The 22,172-nt window shown below is 41.2% G+C and overlaps 1 protein-coding gene across 8 annotated transcripts in view; it reads right to left on the reverse strand.

The window, feature by feature from the left end:
- CPEB3 (cytoplasmic polyadenylation element binding protein 3) overlaps positions 1 to 22,172 on the reverse strand; it is a 202,131-nt gene that overhangs the window by 10,321 nt on the left and 169,638 nt on the right. The gene's annotated exons all lie outside the window — the stretch shown is intronic.

The raw sequence follows: 22,172 nt of genomic DNA on the forward strand, positions 1-22,172 counted from the left end.
TGGTCACAAGTCGATAATGATTCAAACTGAATGGCAGGAACCTTGTATGTTGATAACTGTTCTAACTATGATGGGGTTCATTACACTATTCTCGAAGGACAAAGAAGCCTGGTGTGCTGCAGTTCATGGGGTCTCAAAGAGTCAGACATGACTGTGATGGAACAACACTCTTTTATTATTAAGACATTATAAATAATGGTTATTTTATTTATATAAAATATTATTGTAAAAATTGTATTGTAAAAAATTATTATTGTAAAAAATATTATATAAAATATTATTAAATGTCTATTATTAAGACATTAAAAATAAGAAGGGGGAAAAAGTGAGGAAATGTAATTAGATGACGAGAGTCCTGGAGTTGCATATCAAAAACTCCACCAGGTCCAGTCTAGAAAAAACACACCCCGAGGTGTATCCCAGATATTGAAACCAAGTTCCCCTAAAACCTACTCCCCCTGTCCAGTTATGATTATCCTCTCTATCTAAACTTTATATTCTTTCCTGTCCTAACTCCTGTTCCTCTCAGGATGGAGGAGTATCAAAAAAAAAGAGGGGGGGGACTGCAATGGAGCAGGACTGTGTGGGGCTCTTTTGGTGAAAAAGCCTCTCTGTGTTCCTTGTTTCTTGTTTGTACAAAAAGGCTTTAGTCTCCTTCCCGAAGCTCCAAAGAACAGATTCAAGCAGTTACTAATTAGGGGAGTGAGGAAATACAGAAACAAAGAAAAAACAGTCAAGAAGTAAGAGTCCCAGTTGACACGTATCTTTGAGCTATTCTGCAGGAACTAAGACCCTCAGCCAGGAGGAAGGTGGTGACTACATGCTGACCATAAGTATACAGACCCCAGACTGGTTGGAACTAGAAGGTTAATGATTAAGATTCTTGAGACACCACCCTGTTACCTCATCACCAACCAAACAGAAGAAAGTCATGTCCCCTGCAACCCTCACCCCAAATGCTGCCTTTCAAAGAAAGCCCTTCCCTGAAAGCCATAGGGAGTTCAGGTCTTTGGAGCATGAACTGCCCATTATCCTTTACTGGTCCTGCAACAAACACTTCACTATAAGCCAGCATCAGTGAATTGGCTTTACTTTGCCATGGGTGAGGGGATCCAAGTTCGGCTGGGTAACACCCGTATGTGTACAGTTACTTTGTTTTTTTAGATTTTTGCTTCTATTGGCAATTCTGCAATAAACATACCTTTCATATGTTCTCATATCTGTGGTTTTACTTCTAAGCATTGGGATTATGACATTAATGACAACCAGCAGTAGGATTATTGGGTCAAAGAGTACCCAATACTCTTCAAAATGAGTATTTTGAAGAATTTTGAAGAATTTGAAACATTTTGAAGAATTTGCTAGTTTGCCTCTTTAAAGGGTTGCAGCAATTCACATTTCTATCAGCAAGTGATAAGTAGTTATCACCTCTTTTAAATGGTCTCCAGATGAGAATAAAATGACATTAATTTTCTTCTTCCTGACTACAAAGAAACCTGAACATCTTTTTAGGTGGATTGCCTATGAATTCTTAATGTGAATTATCTTTTATCCAGTATACCACTATGTTGTATGTCTTTTTCTTGCCAATTTATAACAGCTATTTGTATGGTATAAATAATAATCTATTAATTTTTTTTCCAAATCCATAATTTGCCTGTTGACTTTTTTCAGGGCATCTTTGCCATTTAAATGTATTTTATTTCTACATAGTCTAATATATTTATTTCCTTCTGAAGCGTCTAGGTTTCTAATCTTTTTTATAAGAGTATCATCAATTTTCTACATTTAAGTATTTCTTTATGTGGATCCTATCTTTATGGTTTGTTTCATTACAAATAATTTACAATTTTTGTTCAAACTGTGACTATTTTCTCCCTTTTTTCCTAGAATAGCATAAAGCTGCTAATGTTCTTCTAAGTCTTCTTTTTTTCCCCCAAGGTTACAGTCCTTTCCTTTATTGGATTTCCAAATTTTAAAAACTTACAAGTCTCCTGACAAAGAAATGATATCTTGACTAGATAAAGGATTTGGGGGTCTTATCCTTTTCTCTCAGACTGATTGATAGTATTCCTTGATGTTCAAGCTCCCAGTGCTGCATATGAAAACTCTGATGCCAGTTTTCTTTTTTCTTCTGTTTGCAGGAGATAGTAACGAGCTCTTTCACATGGAAACATGCAATGTTTTCTTTTTATCTTCAGTGTTCAGAAATTCTAGTGTTATGGAACCAAACTTGGGTCTGCCTGCCCACCATACAGCAAAGCCAATTCACTGACAACCAGGCTGTGGTGAAGGAACGTAAAGCGTTTGTTGCAGGGCCCAACAAGGAGACCGGGAAGCTCATGCTGAAAAGACCAGAACTCTTTGATGGCTTTAAGGGAAGGGCTTTAAAAGGTAACATTTGAGGTGAGGGCTGCAGGGGGCATGACCTTTTTCTGGTTGGTCAGTAGTGAGGTAACAAGGTGGTGTTTCAGGAGTCTTAATTATCAACTTGGCTCCAACCAGCTTGTGGTCAGCATGTAGTCACCATCCTCCACCTGGGGGCCGGGGCCAGGACAGGGGAGGTCTTAGTTCTTGCTGAACAACTCGAAGATGCATCATATTGTTGTGCTTTCCCTTGAGGAGGAACTAGGACCCTGTTTTATCACTGAACTGTACTTTCTTGACTGCATTCCCTCACTCCTCTAATTAGTAATTGCTTGAGTCTGCTCCATGGAACTCAGGGAAGGCCTAGGAGACTAAAGCCTCTTTCTACAAACAAGAAACAGGGGATACAGAGGGGCTTTTATACCTAGGAGACTATTTCAATTCTTAATACAATGGCATGCAAGGAATAGGTGGTAGTTTAGTCACTAAGTTGGGTCCAACTCTTTTGCAACCCCATGGACTGTAGCCCACCAGGGTCCTCTGTCTACAGGATTTTCCAGGCAAGAATACTGGAGTAGCTCGCCATTTCCTTCTCCAGGGAAGATCTTCCTGATCCAGGGATAGAACCTGCATCTCCTGCATTGTAGGCAGATTCTTTACCACTGAGCCACCAGGGAAGCTCTCCATTTCATAGGGAAATGGTTAAATACAATGTGGTACATCTACCCCATGGACTATCACACAGTTACAAAAAAGACTGAATTAGTGCTTCATTTGGGAGAAGGCAATGTCACCCCACTCCAGTACTCCTGCCTGGAAAATCCCATGGATGGAGGAGCCTGGTAGGCTGCAGTCCATGGGGTCGCTAGGAGTTGGACACGACTGAGCGACTTCACTTTCACTTTTCACTTTCATGCATTGGAGAAGGAAATGGCAGCCCACTCCAGTGTTCTTGCCTGGAGAATCCCAGCGAGGGGAGCCTGGTGGGCTGCTGTCTATGGGGTCGCACAGAGTCGGACATGACTGAAGCGACTTAGCGGTAGCAGTAGCAGTGCTTCATTTGAAGGGATTTCAATAGCAGGGGGATATTAGGATCTAGTGGAATGATGGATACAAACACCTACTGCAAACTGAAGAACACTAAACAAACATTAGGTCAAGTAATACATTCGTGCTGATACTTGAAAATGCAGTATGAATAAACTGCACCTTCCATAGCATTATTGGGCACCTGCTGACCTGGGGAGTTCATCTTTCAGTGTCCTATCTTTTTGCCTTTTCATACTGTTCATGGGACTCTCGAGGTAAGAACACTGAAGTGGTTTGCCATTCCCTTCTCCAGTGGACCACATTTTGTCAGAGCTCTCCACCATGACTTGTCCATCTTGGGTGGCCCTACACAGCATGGCTCGTAGTTTCATTGAGTTAGACAAGACTGTGATCCATGGGATCAACTCCTAGAGTTGGTGATGGACAGGGAAGCCTGGTGTGCTGCAGTCCATGGGGTTGCAAAGAGTCGGACATGACTGAGCAACTGAACTGAACTGAACTGCACCTTTCTGTGTATTCAGGCTTCCAGCTGAGCGTGGCACCAATATTCTTCACCACATGGGGGTTTGAGGGATCCAGTAAACACAATACTCAAAGATGTGTCAGAAAGCCCTATCAGTCCAGAGGCACCAGGCACAGGCACATACTGATGCCTTAATCAACTTCTTTAAGGAATAACAGATTTCTCATAAGTTACTTTTCCATGAAGCAGACATTTTTCCTTTTCGGTGCTAGACATCTTGAATTTTGATATTTTTTGTCATAACTCTTCCTAAAATGTACTATCTACTCTTTCCCCTCTCAAGCAAAGGGTACTACCAACGTCCTTTACAGTAAGGTAAAGGGTGTCTTGCAGGTAAGACAATGCAGTGGACAGTTTTTCTGTCACCTCCTTCAAAATGTGTCTGCCTGCTACCACTGTTAATAATACCTTTCAAAGACCTTTTATAATTTTGCAACTTCAAATAATTTTTAAACTGGATTAAAAGCTAGATAATCACATTCTCTGAGACTAGTACATTAAATAAGACTCTGAATAAAGCTGAAAAGTAAAGGATGTGACTTTTGGACCACCATAACCTCTCAAAGGGTACCAGTTACATGGTATCTCTGACAATATGTATCAACAAAGAGAAGTAGCTGCATGAAGGACATTGGTAGTTAGGTGGTCCTTAAGTTAAAGAAGAGTAATTATTTTCACCCAAATGGATTAATTTATTTGATGAATATTTATGGAGCACCTAGGCTATTTTGGCTTCCCTGGTAGCTCAGTTGGTAAAGAATCTGCCTGCAAGTGCAGGAGACCCAGATTCAATCCCTGGGTCAAGATCCCCTGGAGAAGGAAATGGCAACCCACTCGAGTATTCTTGCCTGGGAAATCCTATGGAGAGAGGAGCCTGGTGGACTATAGTCCATGAGGTCGTAAGAACTGGACTCAGCGACTAAATGACCACTTATTCCTTGTATGCCACTGTATTAAACATTGAAATATAATGGAGAATAAGACATAGTTCTCCCTCAAAACAGTTTATGGTCTATTTGAGAGCTTCTTGAAGGCATTCCCAACCATCTGCAGTGTTTGCCATGTCCAAACACCATCTGTACTATTACTTGATGTTTTACTTGACTATCTAAATTCTATTTTTCGCCAATACACAACACATACCTATTAAAAGAAAAACAGAAAAAGAACAGATGTATATATAACTGAATCACTTTGCTGTACACCTGAAACTAACTCAGCACTGTAAATCAGCAATGTGTGTGCATGTGTGTGCATGCTCAGTCATGTCTGACTCTCTGCGACGCCATGGACTGTAGCCTGCCAGCCTCCTCTGTCCATGGGATTTTCCAGGCAAGAATACTGTAGTGGACTGCCATTTCCTTCTCCAACACTGTAAATCAACTATCCTCCAAAATAAAATAAAATTTAAATTAAACTTTAAGTAAGATAAAAACAGGTTTCTCTGTTAACCACCTAAATCACCATTAAGGTATCATTAAGCTATGGCATTTTGGAGACACCCACCTGCTGGAATCATATTGGGTATATTGGAATCATATTACTGATCTACACTACCATTAAAGTTTAAATACTAGAGCCGGACACAGAGCCAATCAAATCACCAAGCTGATCTTCTTGTTCAAAAAGGTTTATAGGACCAGGAAATGAAAACTACCAGCAGAGAGAAATGCTCGAGTTCATACACACACCTAATGGAGATGAGCACGCCCAAGGATGCTGAAGAACATGTGCAACTTATTGATGAGAGGTAACTATTAAGGACAAGGAACACTGATGTGGGATGCTGGATAAATGGCTATAGGAAGATGGACAAGGGGAATAATATATGCAGGATGATATAGATGGGAGGAAGCCATACTTTACTAATAAACTGATCTCAGTGCTAATGCTGCTGTGCTAACAAACTAGGGAAAATATTTCAGTCTGTAGTCTTGATATCAGTCAACAAAATGACCTCCCAAAGTAAATAAAGCAATGACTAATAGCTCTTGGTAGCAAAGAGGTGATACCCAGGGAGACCATAAATAACAGGTCCAGAGTTCTCTCTCCTTGGACTTGAAAGGCTGCAGAAATGAGAAAGAACGCATTAGCCAAGGTCAGGCTCAGCTTGAATTATGTGTTAAAGGTTATGTTAAGAACAGTTACAGGATGGACCCTGCTGCAGTCTGCCCTTTGGTGACAGGAAAAAACAAATTAAGTCTGTCAGATACTCAGCCATCCCAAGGAAGGTAAGGCTTGTTTACAGGTGTCTAGTAGAGAAGGAGCAGCAGTGATTTCAGATAATGGAGTCAGAGTGGACAAACTGGAGAGAGAGGCCAAGTGAAGAGGAATAAGGTATAATTTAATCGGGATAACTGTCTTGGAAGGCCTGCCCAGAAGTCAGGTAGGCCATTTCTTATCATCTGGAGCACGATGCTTCCTGGAAAGACCGTTTTATTTGGTATACAGAGAAGTCTGGCAGGCTAAAGTCCATGGGGTCACAAAGGAGTCAGATACCACTTAGTGACTTAACAATAGCAACAACCAAAGCTTTAAACATAATGTGCTCCTAATCTTCTTGGCATGTGTCACAGAATACATCTTTCCAGGTCTAAAATCCACAATAACCTCGTTACCATCCTCCCCACTACACACAGTGTCTTAAGAGTTGCTAAAGAAACTCCTCCACTGGCAGGTAATACTGAGAATGTTTAAAGATAAATTTTTAGTTTTTTAACTGACTATGAACTGGAATCCTGCTGTTCTGAAAGTAGACAACAGATGCCTAGGAAATTAAGGCAGCAACGTGAAAATAGCTTTTCCTTAGCAACAAACTTACCCACAACCTTCCAGATAGAGCAGATTCACAGTTAGTAATTTTAGTAGAAATATGGGGTAAAGGAAAATGAGATGGGAATACCAGACCACCTGACCTGCCTCTTGAGAAACCTGTATGCAGGTCAGGAAGCAACAGTTAGAACTGGACATGGAACAACAGACTGGTTCCAAATAGCAATATACGTCAAGGCTGTATATTGTCACTATGCTTATTTAACTTCTATGCAGAGTACATCGTGAGAAATGCTGGGCTGGAAGAAGCACAAGCTGGAATCAAGATTGCTGGGAGAAATATCAATAACCTCAAATATGCAGATGACACCACCCTTATGGAAGAAAGTGAAGAGGAACTAAAATGCCTCTTGTTGAAAGTGAAAGAGGAGAGTGAAAAAGTTGGCTTAAAGCTCAACATTCAGAAAACGAAGATCATGGCATCTGGTCCCATCACTTCATGGCAAATAGATGGGGAAACAGTGGAAACAGTGTCAGACTTTATTTTTTGCGGCTCCAAAATCCTGGTGTGCTGCAATTCATGGGGTCGCGAAGAGTCAGACACAACTGAGCAACTGAACTGAACTAAACTGAAGGAAAACATAGCAGAAATGGGTTAGATTTTATCTTCTCTTTCCCTTTTCAAAGGATGGGACTGACCATTTTTCATATTTTTAAGTGCTAGGGGACGAACGGTTTTAAAATATCTTTGTACGCGTCCCACCACTAGACATACTTACGTGTGCGAATGCTGACACCTATGCTGTGTATGTCTACAGAGCACACAGAGATCTGTCAGCGTTCTGTTTGGCCTTAACATAACTTTTTCCATGAAACAAAGAAGGTCCAGCTGACAAAATCCTACACAATCCATAGATTCACTCTCTACTCTGGTTTTCTTCCATGCTGCTTGAGAGTGGGGCTGGAGGCGAGAATATAAATCAGCCCAATATAAATCTCCCAGTGTGGAGAACAAAGGTTAAGAAAGTCATTAAAGATCTGTGAAATGCATGACTGCCATGGCATCACCACCCCCTCAACCCTACAGGATGTAGAAGTGCAGAGCCCTCTGGCTCTATCCATTAACTGGCTATATCATAACCTTGCAGGCATCAGTTTCCCCTACTATATTAGAGGTTTGGGCCAGCTCTTCCAAAGAAGAAGAAGCACTCATCAAGAAACTGCTGACTGACTGATACCCCTGTCTTATGGGGTCAAAGAACTTGAATGTCTTAGTGAGGTAAATACTTTAAAAAATGGTGGCTGTCTTTTTTCCATTAATAATCTCATAAACAACCTCTATACTCAAATATGGGAAGGAAAGAAGAACATTTAATCACTCTAAACAGTTATATTAAAAATGATCACAATTCCATGGTAGAAGACACAAAAAGAGTGTGAAGGACAGAAGAGATGAGGGGTTGAGACCACAGAAGGAGAGACAAGACAAAAATGTCCCACGCAGTTCAGAGAAGAGGAATTATTTCTCTCTCTTTAGATGACCCAAACTCTATTTAAAAAACTTTCTAGTCAAAGGTTCTGAGACTCCTAGTGCTTCAAAATAAGCCCATGTGGTATTATTTCAGACAATGTTTGAACTCACTCCTGGGTATTGCTTCCTCTCAAAGGGTCAAATCAAACATAGCTACAGCTACTGCTGGGAGACTTTAAAGCCAGATCAAGGCAAGAACCAGTAACAGCAGAAAATTGAAGGCTGGGTTGTGGGAGTTCCAGACTATGGTTAGAAGCTGACATAGTCTGGGAACAGATTGTCAGAGCCTTCACTTCTTTCGTGTTGAGTTATCTCATCTATCCCAGCTGTGGCCAGGGACAAGGCGTAGTATTATCAGCACTGTGTTAGTATGGTTACTGGGTCAGATTAATCTTCATGAAGGCTAAAAATACAAAGCCTTTGACAGTCTTTAGCTAAAATTAGGCCCAATGTGTTTTTAGGTGAAGAGAGAAAAAATGATTAAACATGTGAAGAACTTGAAGTGCTTGCAAAGAAAGGTGCAGTGGATAACATCTGATTAAATAAAAAATTGGCTATTTGGAAAATAAGCTACTGAAAGCAAATATTCCTGTGCTATGGCTTAACTATCACAATGTTCCTTAAATAAAAGTATCAGAAAGCTCCAAATTAGCTAACAAAGTCAGATTCCCAGGTCCTCTCCACTAAACTAAAATAGAGGCAAAGAACATTATTTCCCAATGGTATTGTTGCTGTTAAGTCACTCAGCTGTGTTTGACTCTTTGTGACCCCATGGACTGCAGCATGCCAGGCTTCCTGTCCTTTACTACCTCCCGGAGTTTGCGCAAACTCAAGTCCATTGAATTGGTGATGCCATCCAACCATCTCATCCTCTGTCAACCCTTTTTCCTCCTGCTCCCAATCTTCCCCAGCATCAGGGTCTTTCCCAGTGAGTTGGCTCTTCGTGTCAGGTGGCCAAAGCGCTGGAGCCTCAGCTTCAGCAGTAGTCCTTCTAATGAATATTCAGGGTTGATTTCCTTTAGTATTGACTTGTTTGATCTCCTTGCTTATCCAAGGGACTCTCAAGAGTCTTCTCCAGCACCACGGTTTGAAAGCATCAATTTTTTGGCACTCAGCCTTCTCTGTGGTCCAACTCTCATGGGATACTGATTTCAAAACTATTTTCCCTTTTTGTATAGGGACTACATATAAGAAAGATACAATAGATAATCTCAAATAATCAAAAGATGAAAAACTAGAAATACTAAAGGGAATATTGATCACACTGTCAGTGCCCTCCCCAGCATCCTTGAATATGCAGCTGCTGTTTGCCTGCCCAACCCCAACCTTTGTAGATCAAAGATATCCATCCAGCAATCCCATTTCTGGGTAGTTAAGAGAACTGAAAACAGGATCGTGAAGAGATATTTGCATATTATATTCACTGCGGCATTAATAACAGCCAAAGTGTGGGAGCAACTGAAATGTATACTTACAGATGAATGGACACAGAAAATGTAGTATATACATAAAGTGGTATATTATTCAGAATTAACAAGGAAGGAACTCCTTTCACATGTGACAACATGGTGAACTTGAAGGACAACATGCTAAGTGAAATAAGCCAGTCACAAAAGAACAAATACTGAATGATTCCAAATACTGATTTATATGAGTTACGTACGTAGTCAAACTCAGAGAAAGCAGAAAGTGGAAAGGTGGCTGCCAGAGACTGGGGGCAAGGGGAACTGGGGAGTTGCAGTTCAAAGCATATAAAGTTTCAGTTGTACAAGATGAAAATGTTCTAGGGATCTGTTCAGTAAAATACTGGGCTTACAGTTAACAGTACTGTACCACACACGTAGAGATTTGTTAAGAGGGTAGATCTCATGTGTTCTGTCACCACAATAAGAAAACAAGGAAAGAAACTATATGTGTGTGGAACAAACTTGGAAAAAGAGCCAAGGAAAAACAATCAATTGTTTATTAAACTTTTAAATTTGAGCATGAAAGAAAAGAAGCTGAAAATACTGTAATTACTCAACTGGGTTCCCTAGAACATTATTCCCAAAAGATGATACATTTTAGAAGAGTTCTATGATCAAAACATTTGTGAAAAACTGCATATTGTTTCCTTCTCGGGTGTGTTCACTATGAAGATTAGTATATAAAAGACTCCAAGAAGTCCCAGAGTAAACCGGCCTAGTTAACGTCCTTTAAGAAAGCATTTCCAAACCCATTTGACTCAGAAAAGGATTTCTTTTGGTAAAATAAATATTAAAAATACAATGGATTCATGTTTTATGAACAATGTACAAAATGATGATTTTAAGAACTAATTTTAGGGATAGATTCCTGGGCAGGGAAGACCTTCCTACTGAGAATTCCTCCTCCTCTTTCAAAAACTCAAATAACTAACCAACTTTACCCTTACCTTGCCTGAAATATTTAACTCTTTTTATCATGTGAAATTCCAACCAGATGTCTAATGATCTTCCAGAAGAGCTCAAATACTAGTCATTTATGATTTCATGTAAATTAATGTGTTATCAGTGTGACTGTATATTGACAGAGTGCTTTACAGCCTTCAAAACCACTTTAACACACATACACGCATGTCCTTCCTTCAAGGTATACAGTAAGTATAGTTAAGACTAAACTTCAGATTAGCTGATTCTAGTCTAGTATCCTTTCTACTAGTAAAAAGGCTCTACAGATCGAGTTGGTAAATGATACTCAATGTCAACTGCATGATGTATTTCAAGTTATAAACATTTTGACTTTTAAATTCTGAGGCAACAACGTGATCAAGTGGTACTAAACAACAGCTGAGTGGGGGGGGGGGGCGGGGATCCCTGAGATTTTTATAAAGAAATAGTTCACATAAATCAAATCATATGTTTTTGTTAGATTAAGGGAGACTCAAATGATTCTATCCTTACAAATTTCTCAGGACCATGGAGAATAGACAAAAGGCAGAAAAATGGCCATGTAAAAAGACTGCCCATTTTCTAATGGTCTCATTTTTCACACTGCAGAATCTTTCATATGTAAGTGACCTAGACTTGAGTTACAAAGAAAACTGGATTTAGCAGAGCTTTCAAATCTTAAGTGCTCATTTGGCATCACTTCTAAAAATACCATTAAAACAGACAGAATGGGTACAGGTGCCCTCTTTTGCCCTTGTTGTACTTAAACACTTTAAACTGTCCTGGTTTTTCACAGAAACACTGTTCAAAAGAACGTAAGTAAAACTTAATCCTAACACTACACAATTTCAGGCTCAAAATCATTGTATTATCAGAGAAAAGATGCTGATAGAAATACCTCTTTCTAGACTAAAAAGAGGAAAAACCTCCAATCCTTTAAATAGAAAATGCATCCAGGTATTTATATCTTTGGTGTCTACATGCATGTCTTGACTAACATCTAACCAGTCTGTCTGTAGATTGTCACTTTTGTTAAATTTTTTTTTTTAGTGTCAACTTCAACTATTTCATTATCCTTATATTAAAGATTCTTAGTGGAACTGAGCAGGAACTTTAAAAGAAAAAAAGAATTAACTGTTAGCCTTGGACATATGCTTAGGAGATAAAAGCTCTGTTCAAACAGGCCAGGTTCAGCAACAGTATTAATCAACATCTGTATAGCCTCGTAACTTTCCAGAGCACTTCTTCACCTTCACTGTTTATCGGTGTAATAAACCTAAAGATTTTAGGCTAGCTGTTCTTACTATCCTGGGACAGTAAAATCATTAAAATAAAGCCTCTAAAATGTAAAGTAACTTGCCCAAGGTCACACTGTGACTGGGAGAAGAGACAGGAGTATAAACAGATCTCCCAATTTCCAAGCCAGGACACTTTTTCACTATAGCGTGGTTCTGTGGGTGGTGAGGACAGGAGTGGGTGTGAGGTGCACCTTCCCCCTTAGATACATAAATACCCGCTGTTAGCTTTAGGGAGCCTCTGTTACCCATAAGAGTGTATGCCAAGGCGAAAAAAGGCTGAGAACCCTGTGCTGGGTATCATACTACCTTGATATTGTTGCCATAGGGACAAATAACCAATTGGTCGATAACTGGTAAACATTTAGCCATAAAGTATGCATAAATATAAGCCTTAAAGGACTTTTTTCAAGCTATTATTAACATCTCCTTTGAAGTAAAAACTGAAGCATGAATTGCATTTGTCTCATTTATAATAATGATCAATAACAAGGGTCATTATGACAGCGAAAATGCCGGTTTCACTAAATGTTACAGTCCAGTGGAACTGCATTGGCTCATAGTGACTTGAAAAAAGGTTTACATGAAGACAACACAAAAAATAAAAGCAAGACAGCTGCAACACAAAATTTCAAACTCCTTTTGTTAATGTTCAAAATAACTTATAGACATACTGGCAAACCCTGAGAGCAGACTCCAGATGTGTCCTGCTCTGTGCAGTGTATGTTCAGCTGAAAAGTTACATGAACTATGGAAACACATATAAAACTAAAGTACCTATAATACAATTCAGGAGTTCCTACCCTGGTTTGTATGAAAAGAAAGAAGTGGGGTTAAAGAAACAGTAGATCCTCGATGAACAGCAAGGTTTGGGAAGGGAGTTCCATGAACAGAGGCAGCTCTCATGTCAATTAATGACAGGTGTCTTGAGAGTCTGTCTCCAAGCCTCTCCTAGGCTCTCATCTGCTGTAAATAAACCGGGTTAGATGAGGTCATGCCCAAGTTAAATTCCACCTTTAATGGACTATAAGTGTTAAAGAATACTTTTTGATATGCAAACAGCAAAACCTAAACATCTTTATTAATTCAAGTGAATGCACTTAACTAAGTAAAAAAAGAAAGCTGTGCAGAGTGCCCTCTGGTGGACAGTTGGACACGCCAAAGGAAGCTCTCAAGTCATCAGCATTCATTCATTCAACGACTCATTCATTCACTCAAATATAATTAATTAATGTGGGTCCACTGTGTGTCACTTTTTGAGTACCCAGGAGTTAATACAAGAGACACAATCATTGCCCTCACTGATTGTACGGTCTGGAAGCGACTGAGTGAAGTTGCTCAGTCGTGTCTGACTCTTTGCGACCCATGGACTGTAGCCCACCAAGCTCCTCCATCCATGGGATTCTCCAGGCAAGAATACTGGAGTGGGTTGCCATACATAGATGGACATTGAACAAAGCATTGCTTCCTTTTTGTTGTTCAGTTGTTAAGTCCTGTCTGACTCTTTGCAACCCCATAGACTGTAGCAAGCCAGGCTCCTCTGTCCTCTACTATCTCCCAGAGTTTACTTAAATTCATGTCCATTGAGTCGGTGATGTTATCTTATCATCGTATCCTCTGCCATTCCATTCTTCTTTTGCTTTCAATCTTTCCCAGCATCAGGGGTTTTTTTTCCAATGAGTTGGCTCTTCACATCAGATGGCTGAAGTCCTGGAGCTTCAGCTTCAGCATCAGTCCTTCCAATGACTATTTAGATTTGATTTCCTTTAGGAAAATCATTATGTGCTTCATTATAGAGGTACTGAATGCCACAAAGGAATAACAGATGGGATTATGACAATGATCTATGGGAAAGCTGTAAACGCCACTGAAGAAAGGACTCCTAAAATTGTCACAAATAAGGAAAAGTGGGTTTTAGGCAGGGAGAGGTAACTGTCCATAATCACCTTGTAAAACACGAGAAAGACCCAGATGAGGAAACAGGAGCTGAAGCAGAGGCAGTATGTAGTATACGGAGGGTCATGTAGGCAGTGTTAATTGACTTTGACCTCGAACCTAAGGGCAGTAGAACACAATCAAAAGGTTTAAAAGAGGGAAAGATGTGATTTAAATCATGATTTTTTAAAGACTGCTTTAGATTTTTTTTTTTTTTTGCTGTGCTGGGTCTTTGTTGCCGCGTGGGCTTTTCTCTAGTTGTGCTGAGCAGGGCTACTCTCTAGTAGGGAATGGGCTTCTCACGGCAGTGGCCTCTCTCGTCACAGAGCATGGGCTCTAGGGTGAGCAGGCTTCAGGAGCTGCGGCGTGCAGGCTCAGTGACTGCAGTTCCAGGGCTCTAGAGCACAGGCGCAGTAGTTGTGGATCACGGGCTTAGTTGCTGTGCAGCATGTGGGATCTTCCCAGACAGGGATCAAACCCAGGTCCCCTGCACTGGCGGGCAGATTCTTTACCACTGAACCACCAGGGAAGCCCAAAGTGCTTTAGTTTTTAATGTAAAGAATGAATTGGAGATGGGCTAAAGTTGAACTGGGGAGACCAATGAGGAACCAACTGTAGATGTCCAGGTGAGAGATGACAGTGACTCACTCCAGTACCACTGACAGCCTTCCATGGTTACTCCCAGTCCCTGCTCCCTCATGTATCATCCTAATTTATTCTACACACTTACTGAGTGTCACCCATGTGCAAAGTACTCCCATTCAGACCTCTGGCACAGTGGCAGAGTCAAGATCATGGCAGCAGTCTTGATCTGTAAGACAGTGGTCGCCATCCCTTTTGGCATCGGGGACCCGTTTTGTAGAAGTTAATTGTTCCATGGACTGAGGTGAGGGGGATACTTTTCGGATGATTCAAATACATTACATTTATTGTGCATTTTGTTTCTAATTTAATGCCACTGCTGATATGACAGGAGGTACTGGTCCATGGCCTGGATGGTGGGGAACTCTGCTGTAAAGAACCACCATTTAGAGTTTCTTTCGCCTCTGGAGTCTTCTCACTGCTGTGCAAATGTGGCATAAAGCTTGCTGATGTGTAGATTTATCAGCCCACTACAACAGGTGACATATTCTTGGGGGACCTTAATTAACACATAGCAGGGGGCAGAAATTTGCCAACAGCCCAGCCTACCTTGTTACTGTGACTTTGAAGAGCACAGGTTAATAAGTAGGATTCCCTGCCTCTAATGATCCCTTCAAACTGTGGTGCTGGATTTGTATAGTATATGAATTATACTTCAAAAAGGTATAAAGTCTTACCTTTTAAATTTAAAAGTCTTACCTTAAAAATTTAAAAAACCACCTCTTGCCTTTTAAATTTAAAAGTCTTACATTAAAAATTTTAAAAACCATCTTTTGCCTAAAAGGTGAAGAGATACCCCACATCCAAGGTAAGAGAAACCCAAGTTAGACAGTAGGCACTGAGAGAGGGCATCAGAGGGCAGACAGACTGAAACCACAGTCACAGACAACTAGCCAATCTGATCACACGGACCACAGTCTTGTCTAACTCAATGAAACTAATCTATGCTGTGTGGGGTCACCCAAGATGGACGGGTCATGGTGGAGAGGTCTGATAGAATGTGGTCCACTGGAGAAGGGAATGGCAAACCATTTCAGTATTCTTGCCTTGAGAACCCCATTAACAGTATGAAAAGGCAAAAAGATAAGACACTGAAAGATGAACTCCCCAGGTCAGTAGGTGCCCCATATGCTACTGGAAATCAGTGGAGAAATAACTCCAGAAAGAATGAAGGGATGGAACCAAAGCAAAAACAACACCCAGTTGTGGATGTGACTGGTGATAGAAACAAGGTCCGATGCTGTAAAGAGCAATATTGCAGTGGAACCTGGAATGTGAGGTCCATGAATCACGGTAAATTGGAAGTGGTCAAACAGGAGATGGCAAGAGTGAACATTGACATTTTAGGAATCAGTGAACTAAAATGGACAGGAATGGGTGAATTTGATTCAGATGACCATTATATCTACTACTGTGGGCAGAAATCCCTTAGAAGAAATGGAGTAGCCATCATGGTCAACAAAAGAGTACAAAATGCAGTACTTAGATGCAATCTCAAAAATGACAGAATGATCTCTGTTCATTTCCAAGGCAAACCATTCAATATCATGGTAATCCAAGTCTATGCCCCAACCAGTAACGCTGAAGAAGCTGAAGTTGAATGGTTCTATGAAGACCTACAAGACCTTTTAGAACAAACACCCCAAAAAGATATCCTTTTCATCATAGGGGACTGGAATGCAAAAGTAGGAAGTCAAGATAACACCTGGGGTAACAGGCAAATTTGGCCTTGGAGTACAGAACGAAAAAGGACAAAGGCTAACAGAGTTCTGCCAAGAGAATGTACTGGTCATAGCAAACACCCGCTTCCAACAACACAAGCAAAGACTCTACACAGGGACATCACCAAATGGTCAACACCGAAATCAGACTGATTATATCCCTTGCAGCCAAAGATGGAGAAGCTCTATACAGTCAGCAAAAACAAGACCAGGAGCTGACTGTGGCTCAGATCATGAACTCCTTATTGCCAAATTCAGACTTAAATTGAAGAAAGTGGGGGAAACCACTAGACCATTCAGGTATGACCTAAATCAAATCCCTTATGACTATACAATGGAAGTGAGAAACAGATTTAAGGGACTAGATCTGATAGACTGCTTGATGAACTATGGATGGAGGTTCATGACACTGTACAGGAGACAGGAATCAAGACCATCCCCAAGAAAAGAAATGCAAAAAAAGCAAAATGGCTGTGTTAGGAGGCCTTATAAATAGCTGTGAAAAGAAGAGAAGCCAAAAGCAAAGGAGAAAAGGAAAGATATAAGCATCTGAATGCAGAGTTCCAAAGAATAGCAAGGAGTGAGAAAGCCTTCCTCAGAGATCAATTCAAAAGAAATAGAGGAAGACAATAGAATGGGAGAGACTAGAGATCTCTTCAAGAAAATGAGAAACACTAAGGGAACATCTCATGCAAAGAAGGGCTCAATAAAGGACAGAAATGGTAGGGACCTAACAGAAGCAGAAGATATTAAGAAGAGGTGGCAAGAATACACAGAAGAACTGTACAAAAAAGATCTTCACAACCCAGAAAATCACGATGGTGTGATAACTCACACTCACCTAGAGCCAGACATCCTGATGTAAAGTCAAGTTGGCCTTAGGAAGCATCACTACAAACAAAGCTAGTGGAGGTGATGGAATTCCAGTTGAGCTCCTTCAAATCCTGAAAGATGATGCTGTGAAACTGCTGCACTCAATATGTCAGCAAATTTGGAAAACTCAGCAGTGGCCACAGGACTGGAAAAGGTCAGTTTTCATTCCAATCCCAAAGAAAGGCAATGCCAAAGAATGCTCAAACTACTGCACAATTGCACTCATCTCACATGCTAGTAAAGTGATGCTCAAAATTCTCCAAGCCAGGCTTCAGCAATATGTGAACCGTGAACTTCCAGATGTTCACGCTGGTTTTAGAAAAGGAAGAGGAACCAGAGATCAAATTGCCAACATCCGCCAGATCATCGAAAAAGCAAGAGAGTTTCAGAAAAACATCTATTTCTGCTTTATTGACTATGCCAAAGCCTTTGACTGTGTGGATCACAAGAAACTGTGGAAAATTCTGAAAGAGATGGGAATACCAGACCACCTGACCTGCCTCTTGAGAAACCTGTATGCAGGTCAGGAAGCAACAGTTAGAACTGGACATGGAACAACAGACTGGTTCCAAATAGGAAAAGGAGTACGTCAAGGCTGTATATTGTTACCCTGCTTATTTAACTTATATGCAGAGTACATTATATGAGAAATGCTGGGCTGGATGAATCACAAGCTGGAATCAAGATTGCTGGGAGAAATATCAGTAACCTCAGAAATTCAGATGACACCACCCTTGTGGCAGCAAGTGAAGAAGAACTAAAGAGCCTCTTGTTGAAAGTGAAAGAGGAGGGTGAAAAAGTTGGCTTAAAGCTCAACATTCAGAAAACGAAGATTATGGCATCTGGTCCCATCACTTCATGGCAAAGAGATGGGGAAACAGTGGAAACAGTGACAGACTTTATTTTGGGGGGCTCTAAAATCACTGCAGATGGTGACTGCAGCCATGAAATTAAAAGACGCTTACTCCTTGGAAGAAAAGTTATGACCAATCTAGACAGCATATTGAAAAGCAGAGACATTAAAGGTCCGTCTAGTCAAGGCTATGGTTTTTCCAGTGGTCAGGTATGGATGTGAGAGTTGGACTATAAAGAAAGCTGAGCACAGAAGAACTGATGCTTTTGAACTGTGGTGTTAGAGAAGACTCTTGAGAGTCCGTTGGACTGCGAGGAGATCCAACCAGTCCATCCTAAAGGAGATCAGTCTTGGGTGTCCATTGGAAGGACTGATGTTGAAGCTGAAACTCCAATACTTTGGCCACCTGATATGAAAAGCTGACTCACTGGAAAAGACCCTGATGCTGGGAAAGATTGAGGGCAGGAGGAAAAGGGGATGACAAAGGATGAGATGGTTGGATGGCATCACCGACTCAATGGACATGGGTTTGGGTAGACTCTGGCAGTTGGTGATGGACAGGGAGGCCTGGCGTGCTGCGGTTCATGGGGTTGCAAAGAGTCAGACACGACTGAGCGACTGACCTGAACTGAACTTGCCTAAAGATGGTGACATGGATGAGTAAGATGACAGTAGAGATGAGCGTGTCAGAAGTTACAGGAGTGATGGTTTCTATAACTGTTGCATATTGGCATATTTTATATTCCCAGGCAAGGAAAAATGGCCTAACCTAAGGAAATACTAATGTTGCTTATTTATAAAATAGGAACTCTATGGAAAGCTCAAATCAACCTTTAGAAGACACATAAACATAAAAGTGAAATCAACCTAAAAAAGCTTCTACAGCAAAGGGTGCAGTTAACAGAGACTCAGAGTACCATAGGCAACAAAATAAGGTATTGCTGAAAATGAAAGTGTTAGTTACTCAGTTGTGTCCAACTGTTTGCAACCCCATGGACTGCAGCCCACCAGGCTTTCTGTCCATGGAGTTCTCCAGGCAAGAATTCTAGAGTGGGTTGCTATTTCTTTCTCCAGGGGATCTTCCTGACCAAGAGTCTCCTGCAGGCAGATTCTTTACTGTCTGAGCCACCAGGGAAGCTCAAAGGTATTGCCGGCTATGTTCAAAGCAAGAAGAAAATGAGAGGAAAGAGTAATGTTTGGGGGAAGAGAGTACAGTATTCACAGAAAACCAGTGAAAAGGAGCCCCACTCAAGACAGAAGCTGGCCTCCATCTCTCACAGTAAAGAATATGGTCTGCACCTTGGTCAGCGCGAACAAAGAGCATGAAGATGGAGCTGGGAGACAGGGAGAGAAGGGAATCCATCACTTGCAGTAATTTTCAGTTTTCCCACTCACATGATTCTCATTCCAGGGCACTGAAGGAACCAACAGATCCCTTTTGACACCATGTGGCATCGCAACAGTCCCACTATACACCTGTCCAGTGAGTCACACTGTATATACTGCTTTCTCTTTCAGTATCTCTTCTGGGCTTCTCAACAATCTAGTGGGGTACACAAAGCTATTACTATTATTGTCCTTATTCTGAAGCTCAGACTTTAAGTGACCTGCTCAAAATCACACAGCCCGCTGGGAACAGGACCACATCTAGACCCAGCCATCTGACTCTGCCCAGGGCTCTTTTCACTAACCAGCGTAACTTTTCACTGCATCTTCAGCAGAGCAATGATAAAATTCAAGCCATTTAATATTAACAACATCAGTGTAAGTACACTTCCAGCAAGATGAATACTGTTAAATCAGCAAGTGCCAGGCAAACATCTTAACTGCCATATGACTCTGGATGTTCAATCTTCAAATCCCATTTAATCTTCAGACTTTCCCCAGGAGTTACAGATGAGGACCCAAGACTCTGGGCAGTAAGTAACTTGTTTGGGGTCACCAGAGGTCTGGTGATTGGTGCAGCAGAGGTTTAAATGTACTAGGATCTGTTCTGGCTCCAAACTCCATACTCCTTCTATTACAACTGGCTGCTACCCTAAATGTTTATCAAGGACCATCCTAAGGTATGGAGGGTATAGGTAACTCAAATGCAAAGAGCAGAAAGAGTCAATGGCGTTCCTGAGAAGTTTGATGAGCCAAACACTTTTCTATAGCATGGCCTGTGATTATGCTAACAACAGAAACGTCACTTCTTTCCTCTTTACCTAGGTCTAAGTCTTGTGGGAATCAATGCTGAGGGCATAAGTATCGCAAAGGTGAGAGCAGAAGTAGGCAATAAAACAAATAGTGCCTGAATTTTCCAGATTCTTAAAGGAGTTCAAAGAATACCATAAACCCTGGAGTAAATGCACTTCCTTCTAACGAAGGAGTAAGACAGGAGGTTGTTAGGGTGGGGGCAAAGGAAAAGTGGAATCTTCTTTTATCATCCTTAGGACCTACCTCCTGAGCAGTTTCACACCTTCTGGCTTCAGAGGGGAACAAAAAGAAAGCTACTTGGATACAGATGAGAATACAAGCACTTTTCAGGTTAAGTTTATTGCCTGGGATTCACCAGTGACAGGGGCAACAGCAATCTAAATGTAATGGCATCTGGGGTTTTAGATTCACAAACATACAGGCACAAGCAACTCCACCAGCAGCAGAAGTTAATAGAACCCTCCACAGAGCACCATTTGTCAATCCAACAAAGGTTTACCAAGCACCTCCTGTATCTACACCTGGAGAAGTTAATGGTAAACCACTCCAGTATTCTTGCCTGGGAAATCCCATGGACAGAGGAGCCTGGTGGGATACAGTCCACAGGTCGCAAAAAATCAGACACGACTGAGTGACTAAACAACAACTGTATCTACACATCAAGCAGTGGGGAAGCAGAGAATGAGGCAGACACCATGCCCAGCTTTGCGGAGCTCACAGTCTGTAGGGGAATTACTGCTACCAAAGGGGTGCTGTGGGCGCTTCAAAACTAGGAATGGAGTTGAATCTTTATCACCCCTGACTTTCCACTGATTTAGAGTGTTTCACAGTTTTGTAAAACAATCATTCATTTTAATTAAAAAATGAACCACCACTACTTACTTTTAAGGATCCCAGAGACGTAGCAAATAGACTTTATTTTAAGCACTGGCTTTTGTAATTTGATCTATGTCTTAAAGAAAATGTTATCTTATTGACTTTAAAAAAATCCATCACCCATTGAAACTTTCACCTCCTAACACACTTAGGTCTGCTACACAAAACCAGTTAGTCAACCACAGACAGGAGTTGACACCTGGTAAGAAAACACATTTACTACTTTATTTATTCCCATCCAGTGTATGCCCCCAAAACAGCCTTGACTGGAAGCATTAACAGCCATTGAACAATTGCATATGGAGGTGTCCAAGGCTTGATGTTTTCCCCCTTGCTCCATTACTCTATCAATCAGGTCTCAGATTAGCTCCTAACTCCTTCTAGTCCCCCAAGCTTCCAAACAGTGGCAGAACTGGGGTTTAAGGATTTAAACTTGCGTCTGTCCCAAAACCCAACTGAGCACACCAATGCTCTCCAGCTCTACTGTCTCCTGTTTGGATGACAGCAAATCTGAGTGCCTCGACTGGCCAGGCAGGCAACGTCAATGAGCAAGGAGACAGGTAACGGATCTGTCTATTTGCTATGAGCAGGAGAAAGACAGAGAGTTGGAGAGGGGACTAGAGGGGACAGCAAGCAGCTACTGTTAACAACAGCTCCAGCAATTGCTATCACATAGGCTGCAGTCCATGGGGTTGCGAAGAGTCAGACACGACTGAGCGACTTCCCTTTCACGTTTCACTTTCATGCACTGGAGAAGGAAATGGCAACCCACTCCAGTGTTCTTGCCTGGAGAATCCCAGGGACGGGGGAGCCTGGTGGGCTGCCCTCTATGGGGTCACACAGAGTCGGACACGACTGAAGTGACTTAGCATAGCATAGCATATGATCTTGCAAGTTTAAGAGAAATGGGAACTTCAAATTTTTATGTATACTCCTGAATGTTAACATTAAATGTTAGTTCAAGTTCTTTGTTTTAAGAGGACCACATGGGTCAAACAGGCTCTCAATCTTTGATACTGTGCTGTTGGCATCATCTTTTTTTCAAAAATATTTATTTATTTATTTGGCTGCGCCAGGATCTCCTTGCAGCACACGGGATCTTCAGTTGTGGCATGTGGCATCTAGTT

The sequence above is a fragment of the Bubalus bubalis genome, chromosome 23 (genome assembly GCF_019923935.1).
Source record: "Bubalus bubalis isolate 160015118507 breed Murrah chromosome 23, NDDB_SH_1, whole genome shotgun sequence".
Taxonomy (NCBI): domain Eukaryota; kingdom Metazoa; phylum Chordata; class Mammalia; order Artiodactyla; family Bovidae; genus Bubalus; species Bubalus bubalis.